This window comes from Schistocerca piceifrons, chromosome 1 (genome assembly GCF_021461385.2).
Source record: "Schistocerca piceifrons isolate TAMUIC-IGC-003096 chromosome 1, iqSchPice1.1, whole genome shotgun sequence".
Taxonomy (NCBI): Eukaryota; Metazoa; Arthropoda; class Insecta; order Orthoptera; family Acrididae; genus Schistocerca; species Schistocerca piceifrons.
The window spans coordinates 793,314,007-793,332,119 of record NC_060138.1 but is presented as its reverse complement, the minus strand read 5'-3'; the positions used below and the strand labels follow the sequence as shown (position 1 = coordinate 793,332,119).

Genomic DNA, 18,113 nt, shown 5'->3' with positions numbered 1-18,113 from the left:
GAATCAACCGAGTTCGAATGACAACTTTGCCAATGCACTGACTTTTTATATCTTGTGTACGCGATACTACCGCGATCTCTATAGGCTTATAGCATAACGCTATTCTATGACTTCAGTCACCTCAGTGTGTATGGAACGAAGGTACGTGTAGCAATCATTCGTGTGCTTGTTGAAGAACCACATTTTACCGACTTGTTTTAATTCGTTCTCTTAATGTTCATTTGCACGTTTAGTGGAAAAACGAGTACGCACTCTTCAGTATGGTACTCTGTGGTTGGGAAATCGTCTACCGATTGTCTAAAAGTGCCACCAGAGTTTCCATCACAAAACGCTTTTACAAATACCGTATCGGCGTACCCAGCATTTGTAAATCTGTGCGGCGTGCTTACACGGTACGTCAAAATTAGCCAACAAATCACAATCACAGTTAAAAAATACGATTATGTAAACTCGGGTACCGTTTCACCTTTCGAACATCCAAGCAAAAAATGTCACTCAGTAAATGACTCTGTATCAACTAGAGAACAACATGTGAAATGAAAACCAACTCTACTACTACTGTGACCACAAACAGTTGGCCACAGGGTATATGGAATGTTGTTTTCCACTTAGTTTATACTACCACCTCTTAAAATATTTTCCATTCGTCTTGAAACACCAAGTAAAGTAACGCAAAACAGATGCATGTAAGGTGACGTACTTTTCTTCATTCCCATTTCAAATCTGATTTTGGGGCTTTGTATCACGTCAGATATTTGTGCAAATCTCGTCCGAAATTTGACTGAAATGAGCTTTTCCTTCTAACGGTTTTTTTTGCATTAAAAATAAATTACATATTTTGTAACCTTGTGTAGAATCACTGCACACTTCATTAGATTAGACAGTCGTGTATGTTCACTGAAAAATGCTAACAAATCTTACGAAAATAAACATGTATTTTTACTGAAGTAAACATGTATGGCAATTTAAATTTTCTGTTGCTGATTTCACTGCATCAATTTTTTTCTCTGGGCGAATCTTCTCAGTACCATCGTTTTCAGCATAAAATCGTCGTCAGTCATCTTCACCTTCCCTGGAATTTCTTTCCCATCCTTTTGTTGTCCTACTAGAACTATTCTCATTGTTCTTCACTGACAGGGCCAAGGTTCATAGAGGAACAATGATTATGTGAATGGAAGAACTGGATCTTTGCACTCACGTTGTATCTTCCATGGAACTGTGCAACACTATTTTAACGATGGTTTTATAATTTGGGAATCTGTCTGTTGCTCAAAAAGTTAAAAATGAAACACAAGTTCTTTTTCCCCCTCTGATTTCATTGTACTTAAAAAGAAATTGACTTCCATTAAATTTCTGATCTGCAGCCCCCCAAAGATCCATTTCGTAAGTTTCTCATAAGATACTTTTGGAAATCTTGTTACCAATTACATGAAGAAGTCACAATCTTTTGGATGTGCTTCAGTGAACTGTTTCATTATTCCATGGTTGATGTGAAGAGAAGGTAACAGCATCTTGCTTTGTTGAACAATTGGTTCGTTTATAATATTCTGTGAATCGGGTTGGAGGGTTTTTCTTTTGTGTCGGTTAGTTACCTTCCAATGCTGACCTTGGGCTCGGCTGCCCAACTCACAAATGGAACACGGTATTTTTTTGTAACGGAATTATTGACCAAGTAACATGACAACTACTTTAAAATCCCCACATATTGTCCAAGAATTTTTTTGTGGATATACTAAGTATACGGCATACCTTGTGTGGCGCTCAGCTTTTGCCTTGATCACCAAGCCTGCACCAACGTATGTGTAGTATACATTATTCACGGAACTGTTGATGTCCTGGCTTTGCTGAGCAATGACATAGCCTCCATAGATATACAGGGTGTACACAAAGCCCGGGAACACTTTCAATTACTTATTGCCCAAGAACTAAATATTGTTCAGATGTCATATATATTGCATTTTGAACAGAGACTCTGAAAGTTGTTTACAAACATTCGATATGCACGACGCACCGATTTCTTTGGACTCCTTATGAATGTTTCTCGTACGAGCTCCACATTTACTTCATTCACTCTAGGACGTCCACTTCTCTTTGCCGGGCACCAGCAACCCGTCGTAACGAATTTGTTGTGCCCGTGGTATATGGCCTTCCTTGTTAGTGGCTTCTTACCGTACTTGGTTCTAAACATCCACTGTAGCACACTTGTTTTTGTCGAACTCCAACACACAGAAAGCTCGCTCCGCGCCTGAACTCGCCATATTTGCGACTAGTGCTGACTATCGGCAGATTACTAAACTACGCTGTGGCGGTATACATAAAAAAAACTTTCAGGGTTTCTCTTCAAAATGACATATGTATTATGTCTGTATAATGTTTGGTTCTTGTGTAATAAGTAATTGGAAGTGTTCCCGGACTTTATGTACACCCTGTAACAGAATACTCTTGGACTACTCGAACACTTGATGGCCGCCGAAATGTTATGCCTCACATCTATCTGACAGTCTGTCAGTAGCGAGCCAGTGGGTGTGTTGGACCTTCCATCGAGCTACAGACCCCCTTGAAGATGTCCTCCGCAGACGAGGACGAAACGTTGGGAATTGACACAGAATTCATCAACCGACCACGGCATAACAGCCCGGATAATTATAACGGACATGACATTTCCGGCCGTGAAAGTCTACATTTTAGTATTCTCGCATCACACTCCGTGCCAGAAACAATAAAACAATTGCGAGAAGTTTCATTTTACGGCATAGGCACTGACGCATCGAACCACAAGGCTGAAAAGATGTTCCCTTTACTTGTTGAATACTTTGACACTTACGAAATCCAACAGAAGCTGTTGAAGTTTGACTCGCTGAATAACGAAACATCGGAGACAGTTGCAAAGTTCTGTCTAGTCGCTTTAAGCCAACTGCAAATTGCATTACATAAATTAATCACTTTTGTGGACACAATACCAATACCAACCTCGGAGGGCTTCATCGACGCGGCCAGCGGACTGGGTTTCACCAAATTAAAAAACTAGGAAAAAATGTGGAAAGAATTGGATGCCCTGCCCATATTCTCCACAATAGTGTATCAAGCGGTGCGACAGTCTTAAGTGTGCCGGCCGGAGTGGCCGTGCGGTTCTAGGCGCTACAGTCTGGAACCGAGAGACCGCTCCGGTCGCAGGTTCGAATCCTGCCTCGGGCATGGATGTGTGTGATGTCCTTAGGTTAGTTAGGTTTAATTAGTTCTAAGTTCTAGGGGACTGATGACCTCAGAAGTTAAGTCGCATAGTGCTCAGAACCATTTGACCCAGTCTTAAGTGTCGACATTGAAATAATCGTCATGAAAGTATTTAATTATTTTTCCACGTACACGGTACGGACAGAGAAGCTGAAAGAGTTCCGCTTTTACGTTGATGTCAGACTCATCTATATCACTCAAAAACAAGATGGATGTCGTTAATGCCCGCAATAGAGAAGTATTAAGCTTTGGATCGATTAAAACAATTTTTTTTTTGACGCCGAAGACTGTCCACCTAAAATAATTTCAGATTTTTTTTCAGTAGTACCGATCAGTGAAATTTCTGCGGTGAAACTTGGCTCTGTTTGATGATGAAAAAAAAGCATGGATAATAATAAAGTCTCGATAATCAAAATAAGCTAAATATTAAGCGATCGACACTCTTTAAGATGTGTGAATGAAAGGTAGACTGCCAGTTTTATTGGTATACAAACCGAGGTGAATTTGAACAAATTAAAGAATGAGAACTGTAACAATGAAATGATTAATTTCATTTCGAAATTTGAGGAAGAGAAAATGGCTTTCTAGACCCTAGCACGTGATTACTTGAGAAATAGGCTATTTCTTTTAATAAACATCAAACATTTGATTGAATGACACTATCTGAAACCCCAGATAGGGTGATGATTGAAAACACTATTATACACGTGACAAAAAATGGTATGAAGATTTCCGGCGGCAATTGTTTTCAGAAATATATATATATATATCGGAAGAACGTTTTTGAAACGAAGCGTGACTCGGAAGAAAGGAAGTACAAACACTCCATGGAAGAAAGGATGATTTACTCTCTTACGGAAACCGTAAATCCTGAATGCATATGCCAACTGCTAAAGTTATGCGCCTATTTGTTTCTTATTCCCGTACACAACGCCACTGTGGAAAGAGTATTTTCTCTGATGTCGGGGCCCAGTGGACTGATGAAAGAAATCAACTGCTGCCGTGGACTGTGGAATCAATCTTACAGTGCCAGTTAAACTACAAGTTGACTTGCATGAAGTTTTATAAATACGTAAAAGGCGAAATCTTCCGAGAAATATGGTGTACCAGCTGCTTCTGCCGCAACAAGTTCCATGTAATTGTGTTGTAAATAAAAAGTAACGGTATTTAAAAAATTTTTCACTTCAATTCTACACCCCCATCTGAGTGTGTCCGACGAGGTCCCAGCTAGGCGTAGCAACCCTAGTCGCAGAGTCTGGCCCGCACTGTGAGACGTGTAAAATGACAAATAGTTTATGTGACTAAAATGGAAAATAAAAAATGTTTATGTGCAGACTTAAATTCATTTATTTGCTACTAATCATGAATGCTACTAACGGAAAAAGACCAAAACTGTAACAACTATTAGCTAGCTGTGCATCACGTCTGCGCCACGTTACCACATTTGTACCAGTATTGTGTACTTGAGTTAATTATCGCTGTTCGTTGGACAGAAAACACATTTTTAATTTAACAGCAATGTGCATGATAGTTTACTGAAAGTAGTGTTCTTCAATAGCAACAACCGTTTCCCACTTTTCGAGCAACAGGTGAATTCCAAGATGATGATGATGATGATGTGATGATGATGATGATAAAGAAAATCAGTTCAGAAGAACTGACTCACTCATGGAGACAGTTTTCGAGATAGTTAAAAGTTGAGACGTGTCGTTCAGAAAGGCCTTGCTGTATGGACTGAAACAAATGCCAATCAGAAGGGCCGATGCGTGGTGAATAGAAAAGAGCGGGCGATGTGAGACATCTCATCGAAGTCTCTGCAAGTTTTTCTTCAGTCTGTTACTAACATGTGGTTTGGCATTTTCTAGGCTGACCAGGCTTCAGATAGAAAAAACGGAGACACTTCTATTTGTACTTTATACCTAACTTCATTGTAACGCTTATGGTTAGCTTTCTTGTCGGCTTTCGTGATTTTGAAATCGACAATAGACTATGACGATGCAGCAGCTGAAACCCATAGCAAGAATATATCTTCATTGTGTGAACTGAAAGGAATATGTAGGTACATTGTACATAATTAAAATTCTTTTCTTCACAAATAAAAAAGACTTAAATATACTTTTATTTGTAATAGCCTGGATATATTTTCTGCAGTGTTTACTCTCTAAGTACTTAGGTACTATTTGTTAATCCTAAAATCTATTTAGTATAACTAATCAGTAATCAGATATACATTATACATTTAGTACCAAAATTTAAGATTTCAGACTGTTAGGGCAAGTGTGTATATACAACAAACAGTATTCAGTAAGCACTTATAACAGACGCTGCATCGCTCACATTCTTCACATAATTAACTTCCATGTGGGTGCAGTCCCATTAGCAGAAATAGTTTAAGTGCATTAATGCTGCTTCATACTTCCTATTGTTCTGATTTTACCTGTCTCGAGCCGACCGCTGTGATCCAGTGGTTCTAGGCGCTTCAGTCCAGAACCACGCGGCTGCTACGGTCGCAGGTTCGAGCGTGGATGTGTGTGATGCCCCTTAGGTTAGTTAGGTAAGTCTTCGGGACTGGTGACGTCAGATGTTAAGTCCCATAGTGCTTAGAGCCTTTTGAACCATGTTGAACCTGTCTCGAGGGCCATAATGTGGAAGGTCGGCAAGTTAGAGACGAGGGTAGATAAAACCTTCTTTTCTTTTCTCATATCTTTTACTTTTTCTTTAGACATACGACGAGGTAAAGCAAATAAGGGCAAGATACAGATTTCAGTAATGTTGTACGTCTAGGAAACTTGTTTTTCACAAATATTTAATTGAAAATGTTTTTGATCCCATTTGTTTCTCAATTACAAATTAGGTGTCCTGAATCATTTTCTCGTAATACCAGGACATTTATATGAAAACCGGGACGTCTGGCCAGCCTAGCATTGTCATGTAACGGAATGACTTTGTCAGGCCTACGAGCATATTGCGGGCTTTGTCTTTTAAGTGCGCGATTCAAAATGAGTAATTGTACTTCGTACCGTTGAGCATTCACCGTCTGACCTGATTGCAGTGCAGCTCGCGGTAGACTGCGCCGACCAGGACCGAGGCCTGCGTGAAAGGAGGCCTGCGAATGCCTCTATATAGTGACACCACTGCCCGAGTGCTGCTCACAGGCACAGGCGGGACGGCTCTAGCGGCTCAAGCTGGGTTACCAGTTGGAAATTTCGGTGCAGGTGTACAAGCTGTCACGTATTCTGCATGTCATGTAAATCAGGTTACCCTGCCGACTTACCGAGAAGGGAGAATAAAGCTATAAACATTTTAACCAATATTATTTCTAGAACAACTTATCTTCTCGGTGATTACTTACGTCATTTGAAGGTTTGAGCCTTGGAGCTTGATGTAATGTGCAATGTACAGTTACATATCAGATGTTTCAGATCAACAAACGTTCAGGAGGGGAAACCAGAAAGGAAAAGGCCAACCACTAAACAGAAATCTGTATTTATCTTGAAAATATTTGTATATACTGTCTGTTGTCGTTCACAAGGCGGTTGTTCCTTATTTTCGAACAATTGTTTGTTTCTTTCACATGTGTACAGCAAATATATGTCTCAGAAGTGAAATATGAAATTAGATGGGTGCTTTAAGGAACCTCTGTAGATATTGAGTAAATATGAACTAATGTCCCGCGTTCAGTCACCTCATCGCCATTTGCAACATGTACTTTACTTTTATCGTAACGAATTTTGATTAAGAATGAGACTACTCCTCTGGAGATCAGTACGTTTAAGTCATTCTGAGAGGTTCCTGTTTTACTTGCTTGCCCGTGAATGTGCTCTAAATGCCGTGAGGACACTTATTCAACAACATTTCTTAGAGAACTCGATGATGGATCTGTTCCAAACAAGTCTGTAACCAACACAACATCATTTTTAACTCTAGGATGTATGAGTGTTTGGACTGACATTAATGCATGAGGGGGGGCCTCAAAAGCCCATTGCAATTCCTGTAAATATAGTTACTTTTCAGCCGTGTTACAATTTTTACAAAAACTTGCTTTTATAAACGATGAATACAGTCTTATAAAACATATCTGTAGTTAGTTTAAATCAGGAAAAGATATGGACATTAATTCCAATGGATAAGTTTCAATTTAATCTTCCCTAATTTTATTATTTTGGCATATATATATATATGCCAAAATATGAAAACCGGGACGTCTGGCCAGCCTAGCATTGTCATGTAACGGAATGACTTTGTCAGGCCTACGAGCATATTGCGGGCTTCGTCTTTTAAGTGCGCGATTCAAAATGAGTAATTGTACTTCGTGCCGTTGAGCATTCATTGATTTGTGAATGAACAGAAAAGCATTTATAAGTGCAACGTCTATTATAATAGTCCAGGAAACAAATGGCTACCCCCCTGTCTGTCTTTTGCAAGTGTGAGTACTTACCTTTGGGTCAAGAGAATTCCTGAGACGCCTGCCAACTTTTGTCGCCAGGCTCCCTTCAGCTGCGACTCACAGACTTATTATAACGACCCACACGTAGTGCCTTCTACATGTAACCCACCACTGCATACTGATACACTAACGGAAATGGAAAGCGTTATGCATGAAATTACCGTTTCTTTCAGTTTTTATTAAGCTCCCCCAGTTCCCGCTCGTATTGCTTCCAACAACAGTTAAATTTGTCATTAAAGCCGCAAAATGAAGTACTCGATTCAGTGGTACTGCTGTGTTTTGGTGGTTATTGAGCTTTCGATGCAACGTGATGGAATTAGCGGTAATAGTGATACATTGACAGCTATCGAATATCGATAGAAGTCGTTTGGCAACGCTGTGTAAAACTGCTAATGATCCTTCGGCACTCTTTTGTATTGGGCTGTGTGTTTACAGTTCGACTACAGCGCTTAAGGTCTACGTAAGGTTTTTATCGCTGCTGGAAACGTCTTGACTTAATCAGTCTTTTCTTGTTTCAGGGGACGCAGCCTTTACAGTCATTGGTGCTAAGATCCTGTGGCGTAGAAGGAGACCACATTATTAGGTAAGATTATCAACATGAAGAGTTGATAATAAACTGGGCGTTGGTTGTAGTCATGACATCGAGATCAAACGATAAGCGCAACGCCACCATCAAATTGCATAGTTCTTCTAAGTAAATGTTGGCAATACAGTTGCCCAGTATTAGAAGATGTAACCGCGAGATTTAAAGTGATGTACATACAAAGTGTTTTTCTTCAACGACGCAGTGCGATTTCATTTGTTTTATATTTGAGTGTAGCTCCACAGTTGTGTTCTTAAGCCGTACTGCTTGTTAAAGTATTTAAGAAATTTTCATTTCTTTTCTTATTGAAGATAGTTTGGAATTTAGGCGTACGCGGTTTGCACGTGAACATGAGATACTTCCCAGAAAGTAAATTTTATATTCCGCTCTGAGAGACAAGTGCTACCAGATTTAATATACACTGAGATACCAAACGGCACCGGTGCCTTCTAATATCGTGTCGGACCTCATTTTGCCCACGTAGAGTAGCAACCCGAAGTGGCATAGACTCAACAAGTCGTTGGAAGTCCCCTACAGGAACATTGAGCCATGCTGCCTCCATAGCCGTCCATAATTGCGAAGTGTTGCCGGTGCAGCATTTTGTGCACGAACTGACTTCTCGATTATGTCCCCTAAATGTTCGATGGGATTCATGTTGGGCGATCTGGGTGACCATTTCATTCGCTCTAACCGTCCCGAATGTTCTTCACACCAATGACGAACCAGTATGTTTGGAAACGTGAAGTCCATAAATGGCAGCAAATGGTCTCTTAGTAGCTGAACATAACCTTTTCCAGTCAATGATCGCTTCAATTGGACCAGAGGATCGAGTCCACTGACAACTGTACGCAAACGCCGCTGCTCTCGGTCGTTAAGTGAAGGCCGTCGGACACTGCGTTGTCCGTAGTGAGAAGTAATTTGGTGTCGCGGTACACTCTTGACACCGTGGATCTCGGAATATTGAGTTCCCTAACAGTTTGCAAAATGGAATGTCCCATGCGTCTAGCTCCAACTACCATTCCGCATTCAGAGTCTGCAAATTCCCGTCATGCAGCTATAATCACGTCGGGAACCTTTCACATGGATCACCTGAGTACAAATGACAGCTCCGTCAATGTATTTCCACTTTATACATTGTGTACGCGGCACTACCTCCGTCTGTGCATGTGCATACCGCTATCCCTTGACTTTTGTCAGCTCAGTGCTTCCGGTGCTAACTTCTGGCTTCGTGGTACTTACACAACACGCGCTATGTTTGGCAGTGATGTGGTGTTGGGTGGGATTTGTAGAAAGCAGTTCCGGAGCCTGCGCCGGACACGTGTGCGGAACTACTGCGTGTGAAGAGAAAGTCCAGGGCGGCGCTCCTGAGACGCCTACCAACTTTTGTCGCCAGGCTCCCTTCAGCTGCGACGCACAGACTTATTATAACGACGCACACGTAGTGCCTTCTACATGTAACTCACTACTGCATACTGATATACTAACGGAAATGGAAAGCGCTACACCATGAAGCATCAGTCCGATATTTATCAGACTTTGAGGAGATGTTAAGCACATATCAGATATTAAATGAGTAAACTTCCCAGTCCATTCGCAACTGATGCCCATAATCAACATTAGTGTGTTTTTTGTGTGATACCCACGGACACGAATACCATGCGTATTATTAGTCATGGCACGGAAACAAATCATCTTCGAAAGATATTTGGGAAATTTCTTGCCATGTCTGAAAACCCATGCTGTTGATTACTTCTCATCGCATCCTAGACTTGCTCTATAGGTGAGAAATCAGGAAACTGGGCAGGCCAGTCAAGGCATTGGTAGGTTGAACAGCAGTGCGGATCTCGCATTATCCTACTGGAATATGCCGTTTACTAGCCTTATCATGAAATTTGTGACAAAAGGTAGTAACATACTGCATACTGTCGAGCGTGCAGCCTCCCTACACCGATTACCAGATCAGGCAGTGTGTCCTATCCAGTAGCTCCCCACGCTGTGATTCAAGGTCGTCTATGGGCACGTTGTCGTCGATACGGTCGCCTCATACACAAGCGAGACTCGTCGCTGAGCGTTACAGAATACTATTCATGTCCTATTTGACTGACTCTACATTATGCAAGTGTTCTTTGTCTGCCGTATGGTTTCGGCAGTAAACGACACTTAATAAGCCGAGATCTAAACCAGCTTGCAGTGATCTGTTCTCTATGGTTCATGGTGACACGTTGCTTATAACTTCCGCCCGTATTTCAGCTGTTTCCATCCGTTTGTTCGTCAGAGCTATCTTAACAGTCCAATGACCGTCTCGTGTTGTAGTTGTTGGTTTTTTTTAAGGATCCGTGTCTAATCATCGTGACATACTGTTGCCCTGAATTCATATCTTCATCACTTATTCTGTATTTATTGTACTACAGACAGCTGTGAGATCTGTCGGTAGATGGTCCCATGCTCCCCACACAAACTATTCGAGATTTTGCGAAGTCTGAAAGATGCGATAAACCGCGCGTGTACGTTCCCTGGGCATGCTGTGTTGTGATGCCCGCCTGAAAAAAATAGGTGTTTTTAACGTGAGCAGCACGTAGGTAAGTTAAGAAAGTAGCTTTCGTGGTGTGCTACGTCCACACAGTAGTATTCTGAGCATCATTTATGTTGAACGGCGTCGTCTCGTCGGAATATAGACGAAGGAATTGCATGACGTGTGCTCTAAAAGTTACTGAGCTAGTGACGTATTTAAATTATCCTTGGCGCCTATTAGTAATGGTCCATAATGCAATCTAGAATGTGACATTGAAGCCTGACTTTGGTCGATGATACCCAAGTCGGCTGTACGTCAACTTCAGGCAACAGCCCTCCTGTCTTGTATTACAGCAATGGCCACATAGGCATTAGGTGACGGCTGTTGGCTGATTACTGTGCCGTCTATTGCCAGACGACTGAGGTGGTGATAGGTGTGAATGGTATGCGATACAGTTCTTCCAAAAAAATTGTTTCTATTACCAACAGCATTTGCAGCACCAGAGCACTCCTTAGCGTAAAATCATTTCTTCTATAAAGCAAACTATTAGGTCTGCATTTCGACTCGAGAACGCTCGGTCACCTTGCTCAGAATATCGAAGCCATCTCCATTTCCGTTCTGGGAAGTCTGTTGATTTAACATATATACTGTACTAGAAACGTGTGGGTTGTCACGTGGCGACATTAAAAACCTTGCCATATACAATAAACGTAAACTGAAGATGTAAATCGGAAGTGTCAAACGCGTGTCAGATACACTCAAAGACAAAAAAAAAGACACACTACGAAGTAAATATCCGATTGAGACGGAAATCTGTAGATGTGGTCTACATGTACAAACAAGCAGATGATTACAATTTCAGAAAAACTGCATGGTTTATTCAAGAGAGACAACTTCATAAATTGAGCTGGTCTGTAACGTGCTGGACCACCACTGGCCCTTACTCAAGCAGTTATTTAGCGTGGCATTGATTGAGGGAGTTGTTGGAAATCCTCCTGAGGCTTACGGTGCCAAATTCTGCCCAATTGGTGGGTTAGATTGTCAAAATCCTTAGCAGGTGGGAGGCTTCTGTCCGTAATGCTCCAAACTTTCTCAGTTGGGGAGAGATGAGACGACCATGCTGGCCAAGGTAGGGTTTGGCAAGCACGATGACAAGCAGTGGAAACTCTCGCCGCCTGCTGGCGAGCATTATGTTGCTGAAATGTAAACCCAGCATGGCTTGCCATGAAGGACAACAGAATAGCGTGTAGAATGTCATCGATGTACCGCAGTGCTGTAAGGTTGCCGCGGGTGACAACCAAAGCGGTTCAGTTATGAAAGAAATGGTACCCCAGACCATCGCTCCTGCTTGTCGGGTCGTATGGCGGGCGACAGTCAAGTTGGTACCCCACCTTTGTCTCCAGACACGTCTTGGGCCTGGTATTTCGTTGACTGGAATAGAATTGTCTTCAGTGATGAGTCCCTCTTCGAATTTATCCCCAGTGACCAGTGAAGATATGTCTGGAGACGCCCCTGACAGCAGTGGAATGCAAATCTGACCGTCATCCGACATACGGCCCGACTGCCAGGAGTGATGGTCTGGGATGTCATTTCGTTTCATAGCAGGGCCCCGTTGGTTGTCATCCGCGGGACCTTTACAGCACAGCAGTACGTGAAAGATGCTCTGCGTCCCCTTTGGTTGCCCTTCATGGCAAGCCGTCCTGGGCTTACATTTTAGTAACATAATGCCTGCCCGCACGCGGCAAGTGTTGCTACTGCTTGTCCTTCGTGCTTGCCAACCCCTACGTTGGCCAGCAAGGTCGCCAGATCTCTCCTCAACTGACAACGTTTGGAGCATTATGGCTAGAACCCTCCCATCATCTCGGGATTTTAACGATATAACGCGCCAATTGGGCCAGAATTTTGCACAGTATTCCTCGGGAGTGCTTCCAACAAGTCTATTAATTAATGCCAAGTCGAATAACTGCATGCATAAGCGCCAGAGGTGGACCAGTGAGTTACTGACTTTCTCAATTTCTGAAGCTCTTTCTCTTAAACAAATCATCCAGTTTTTCTGAAACTGTAATCATTTGTTTGTGATGCGTCGTTTTTTGACAAGGGGGGGGGGGGGAGTAATAAAACGTATAGGTCATCTTATTGCACTCAGTTCGATGGCCAAAAATGCAGTAGCGGTTGTCGACGATACTTCCACTAACGTGAGTGTTCCTTCATTTGCATAATTTCTCGTATGTGGCAAAAGCCGTGCACCTTTTTTTATAGCCCCTTTGTGGTATCGAAATTTTATGCTCAGTAGCATGGTTTTCTTTGTGATGAATGTGCCTACCTTCAACAATTCTCTTCAAATACCTGCAAAAGGCTTCCATCTACACCACTCAAATTCCTCAAATAAAATCACAGAATGGATAGATGGATTATACCCTACAAATCCAAATTCGCGACAGTACGGCATATAAACCTCCTGTTTAGCCCCAAGACCTTTTCAATCAATGTAGACTTCCCTATATTTGTGTCACCAAACAAATACAGTTGAGGTTTCCTCACCTTCGTTGACTGAAAGGACGCTTTGTACTGGGCTACGACTTCTTTCGTGATGACTGGGTGTTGTGTGATGTCCTTAGGTTAGTTAGGTTTAAGTAGTTCTAAGTTCTAGGGGACTGATGACCATAGATGTTAAGTCCCATAGTGCTCAGAGCCATTTGAACCATTTTTGAACGACTTCTTTAGCCAAATCGGAATACAACAAATCACAATGCGATAACTCACGACATTCCTTCCGATTTTGGTGAAACGCTTGCCAATACTTCTTAATAAATAAAGTCACAGTGCCTCATGATAACGCCCCATCACACACAGCAAAACGCATGAGGGAAACGATCGAGGCGTTCAGTTGGGAAATACTAATGCATGGGGCATATTCTCAAAGTAAATAGCAGTATGTAAACATACAAGCAAGCAAGACTTTCTATTCGTGAATTTATCTCCGGTGACTGATATCCAAAAATGCGCCTCATAATTTTAATAGATGACTGATAAATGCCGGAAAAAATAGAAGTGTAAGCCCTGTTCTTCACAAAAAATCAAATAGAGGCGGTCATTAATAGAGGTCTGTTACCGTTGTAGCAGCACAGATGGTTCTCGGCTGTGATGACATAAACCACCTTGTCCCAAATAGAAAGTGCGCAGCTTTCCCGTCTTATTCTAGTCGTCTTCTCCCCTTTCCCTTTGTAGTAGTCGTTTCGTCTTAACCTGTTGTCACTTTTTGCTACTTCTCCGTAGTCGTATTTTTCTCACCGACCCTTTGAGTCTCTATCCGGTTCATTGAGGGAAGGAGACTGTAATCGTAAGAACATCTCTCGGTAAATTACCGGCGAGATGTTGCCAGGTAACTGCCATAACATAGTAGTTGCATTTAGAGTTCCTTTCGTCACTGTTTTTAGTGTATAGGTAGGTATTTTGGGCGTACAAGCAGATACGGTGCTGCATCTAAATCAGTATGAAATTGTCATATGAATGGTCAGTTAAATCTATAACAGACAAGCTCTTATTACTGGTGGTAATTTGTTGAAGAGTGGGACGCAAAGAATTACACTTACACTTCGGATATGGTGTTTTGACTGAGTTGCAGAAATAACGGCTGTGGTTTCCGTGGGAGTTCGTGCTTAGGAGCCCAGTGTCATGAGAAGAGACGAGATTCCCGGAATGGACGATGCTGTGCTCTGTAGGTAATACTGGGCCGTGAATGTTAAAGACAAAAATATGTGAATGAATGGCATGGGAGCATGCATATGGTGTCGGAGAGTTCCAAGATGTAAATACTATCGTGTAATTGGCCAGCCAAATAAATAAAAGAGAACGAGCTATAGGGGGCCCAACGAGCTGTTAGTCAAGTAATCTTCCTCCTTTGTTGACGTAAACTGGCCACATGACATCAGATTGTACGTCTTTGGTTGAGGTTTCTGTCAGCGCTCACGTATCAGCACGTGCTGGTTTTATCTTTCAGCTCATCCATTGGTTTTCAGTTCAGAGTACTTCACGCAGCGTTGTGTATTCTATGTTTGCTTTACGTGTCTGTCATAGGAACATTCTTTTATTTATACTGATAAATTACACCGACCACGCGCCCAGATAACCGAGCGCGTTAATGCGCGGCAGTCGGGACACGAGGCAACGAGCCTGGCCCGGATCAAATCCACATTGTGGATTAACGAGAGCTGGTGAGTGCGCCAGCCTGGATGTGGGTTGTAGGCGGTTTTCCGCATCTCAATAGGTAAACACCAGGCTGTTAACAAAGTTCCGCCTCCAAAGCACGCTACACAAACATTTAGAAAACGTTCTCACACTTGCAAATCAGATTTATTATAGACGCAGACAGGCAGGATACACAGTTTTCGTCCTGGAGGAACCACCGATGGGATATTTTTGTCCCATAGTAAAATTTTTACTCCTGTATCTCTTATAAATGTTTTTGGAAGTTGATGAGGGTTCATGACTTTCAACATTCTTTTACCCTAGTTAATTCTGAATTAAAAGTCAGCACTGTCATTTCTATAGTTTACGAGGAGAAAAATAAAAAATAACTTAGAACGGCCGACGTGCGATTTTTGACCCATTAAATAAACTCAGCCGTGCCGAGTGCTTCACTTTATTGGTAGCCATTATTGGATCTGCTGCTGCAATTAATATATGAAGCTTTTAAGTATGGGGTCTTTGACGAAGTGAAACTTTATTTAAACAGAACAAACAGGCGCTGAAAAGTAGTCTTGCATGGATCGTTGTCGCGGTCTAACGGACGAGCCGATGTCAGCTTTCACATATAATACTGAATAACTCGAATCCGAGGCGAATATGTAGACAGTATTTAACTCATTCTGATTATGATGCTAAACGAAGTACAGCAGGGTGCCCGGATGAATCAAAGGGCAGCGATCAAGATACTGACGAATCTTCACATGTATATCAGGTGTAGAAGTATGAAGCCGGAATTTTCCTACAGATGGTGCTAGCCGTCAGCGTAGGGCCGGTGAGACCGCGTCTGCAGCGCCATCTGCCTCCTGTAACTGCTGACGACGAATGTCAGCACACAGTAATCAAAGTTTCATACATCGGCATCTATTTCCAACCCGTGAACATGTCAAGTTTTGTGCCTAAGAACTACGATTTGCGGACAGCATTGGTTTTCTGTTATCATTTGAAGGAAACTGCAGCAGAATCGGATCGAATGCTTGACGAAGCTTTCGGCGAACATTCTCTTGGGAAAACACAATGTTTCCAGTGGTTAAAAAAAAATTCAGAAGTGGTGATTTTGACGTGAGAAAGGACGAGCGCGGGAAACCACCGAAAAAGACGATGACAACGAATTGCAGGCCTTAGAGGATGAAGAAGATAACTCAAACTCAACAGGAACTCGTTGATCAAGTGAATGTGACGCAAAGTCGTTTCTCCGACGAATAATCGCTGGTGATGAAAAATGTATATACTTTAAGAATCCTAAGCGTCGTAAATCCTGGGTGAATCCAGACAAACCATCGACATACACTGCTAGGCAAGATCGCGTTGGAAAGAAGACAATGCTCTGTGTTAGGTGGGATCAGAAGGGCGTTATCTATTGTGAGCTGCTAAAACTGGTGAAACCGCTACCAACAGCAAATGGTTGACTTAAATCGAGCATTACGTGAAAAACGACCGGAATATGGAAAAACGGCAACACAGTCATATTGCTCCATGATAATGCCCCATCACATACAGCAAAACGGGTAAGGGAAATACAGGGTGTCCGACTCAAACCTCCCTGATTTCAAGGCCACGGGAGAGAAAAACCACAATAGATACGACATTGAAAAATGCACCACATTGTAGAGAATCTCAAAGAATTTACATCCCCGCGTCAGGAGAGCCAAGTATCGTCGCAAGAGTGCAGCATGGCCGCATGAAGTGAAAATGGCGACTCCACAGCAGCACGCGCAAGCAGTAGTGTGGTTTGCAGAAACAAAACGGCCGATTATTGTGCAAAGAAATAATCGCCGTGTGTATGAATGTGATCCACCTCATGTGAAAACAATTAAGGAATGGTATAGGAAGTTTATGACAAGGGGAAGTGTTCTGAAACATTCTGGCGGTGCACGTTACGGATTTTCAGAAGAGACAGTGGAGGACATCAGACAAACGTTTCTCAGAAGCCCACGTAAGTCAGTTGTCAAGCATCTAGGCAACATGATGTACCTCAATCAACATTGCATCGTGTAGTTCACCAGCGTCTTCGTATGTGTGCTTACAAAGCGCAAATGCTGCATCATCTGACGCCGAACGACAAACCACGCCGACAACAATTTGCTGCAGATATGCTGCAGCATATTGATATGGACGCCAGCTTTCTGGAAATATTTTTATTCCCAGATAAGGCAGCCTTTCATCTATCAGGAAAGGTTAATAGGAATAATGTTCGGATTTGGGGTTCGCAAAATCCTAACGTTGTCATTGAACATGTTGGAGATAGGCCTAAACTAAACGTCTGGTGCGGGCTAATGCACGACGGGATTGTTGGACCATTCTTCTTTGCGGAACAAACAGTGAATGGGTCAGTGTATCTGGACATGGAGCAGTTTGTGTACCCTCAGATACAACTTGCAATCCAACATCATTTTTCAACAAGGTGCAGCCCCGCAACATTGGTCAACGGCTGTTAGCAAGTTCCTGAATAGGAAATTTCGCAATCGTTAGATCGGACGCGGAGGACCCATTGCTGGCCACCACGTTCCCCCGACATTACGTTGCTTGATTTGTTAATATGGGGATTCGTGAAGGACCGCGTGTATGCGACCAAAGTGGGCGATATTCCTACGTTGCGACATCGTATCGCTATGCGATTGCAACAATAACAAAGGAAATGTTACAAAGAACTTGGCAAGAAATTGAATATAGACTCGATATTTTTCGTCTACAAATGGTTCACATGTAGAGGTGTATTGATGATAAATAAATAAATTCATTGAGATGCTCTACAATGTGGAGCATTTTTCACTGTCGTATCTTTTTTTTCCCCTGGGTCTTTGAGATCAGGTAGGTTTGAGGGGACACCCTGTACTGATGCATGGGGTTTATTCTCCGGACTTGGCCCATCATTATCTATTTTCATCACTGGGACACGCTCTCGCCGAACAGCGCTTCAGTTCGTATGAAAATGTACGAAAATGGCTCGCTGACTGGTTCGCTTCAAAAGAACTGCTTTTTTTTTGCGTGGCATTTATAACCTGCTGGAGAAGTGTGAGAATACAAATAGCAATGGAGATTATTTTGTATAAAATATTGCGTATGGGTTTCAAGCACAGACATGTAATTATTGT

At 42.3% G+C, this 18,113-nt stretch overlaps 1 protein-coding gene across 2 annotated transcripts in view; it reads left to right on the top strand.

Annotated features, from left to right (window-relative positions):
* Positions 1 to 18,113, top strand: part of LOC124713289 (E3 ubiquitin-protein ligase RNF19A-like) — a 379,972-nt gene that overhangs the window by 169,729 nt on the left and 192,130 nt on the right. For both annotated transcript variants that reach the window (XM_047242937.1, XM_047242936.1), the window contains exon 2: positions 8,197 to 8,261. The gene's annotated coding sequence lies outside the window, so the exon portion shown is untranslated. The remainder of the gene's footprint in view (positions 1 to 8,196; positions 8,262 to 18,113) is intronic.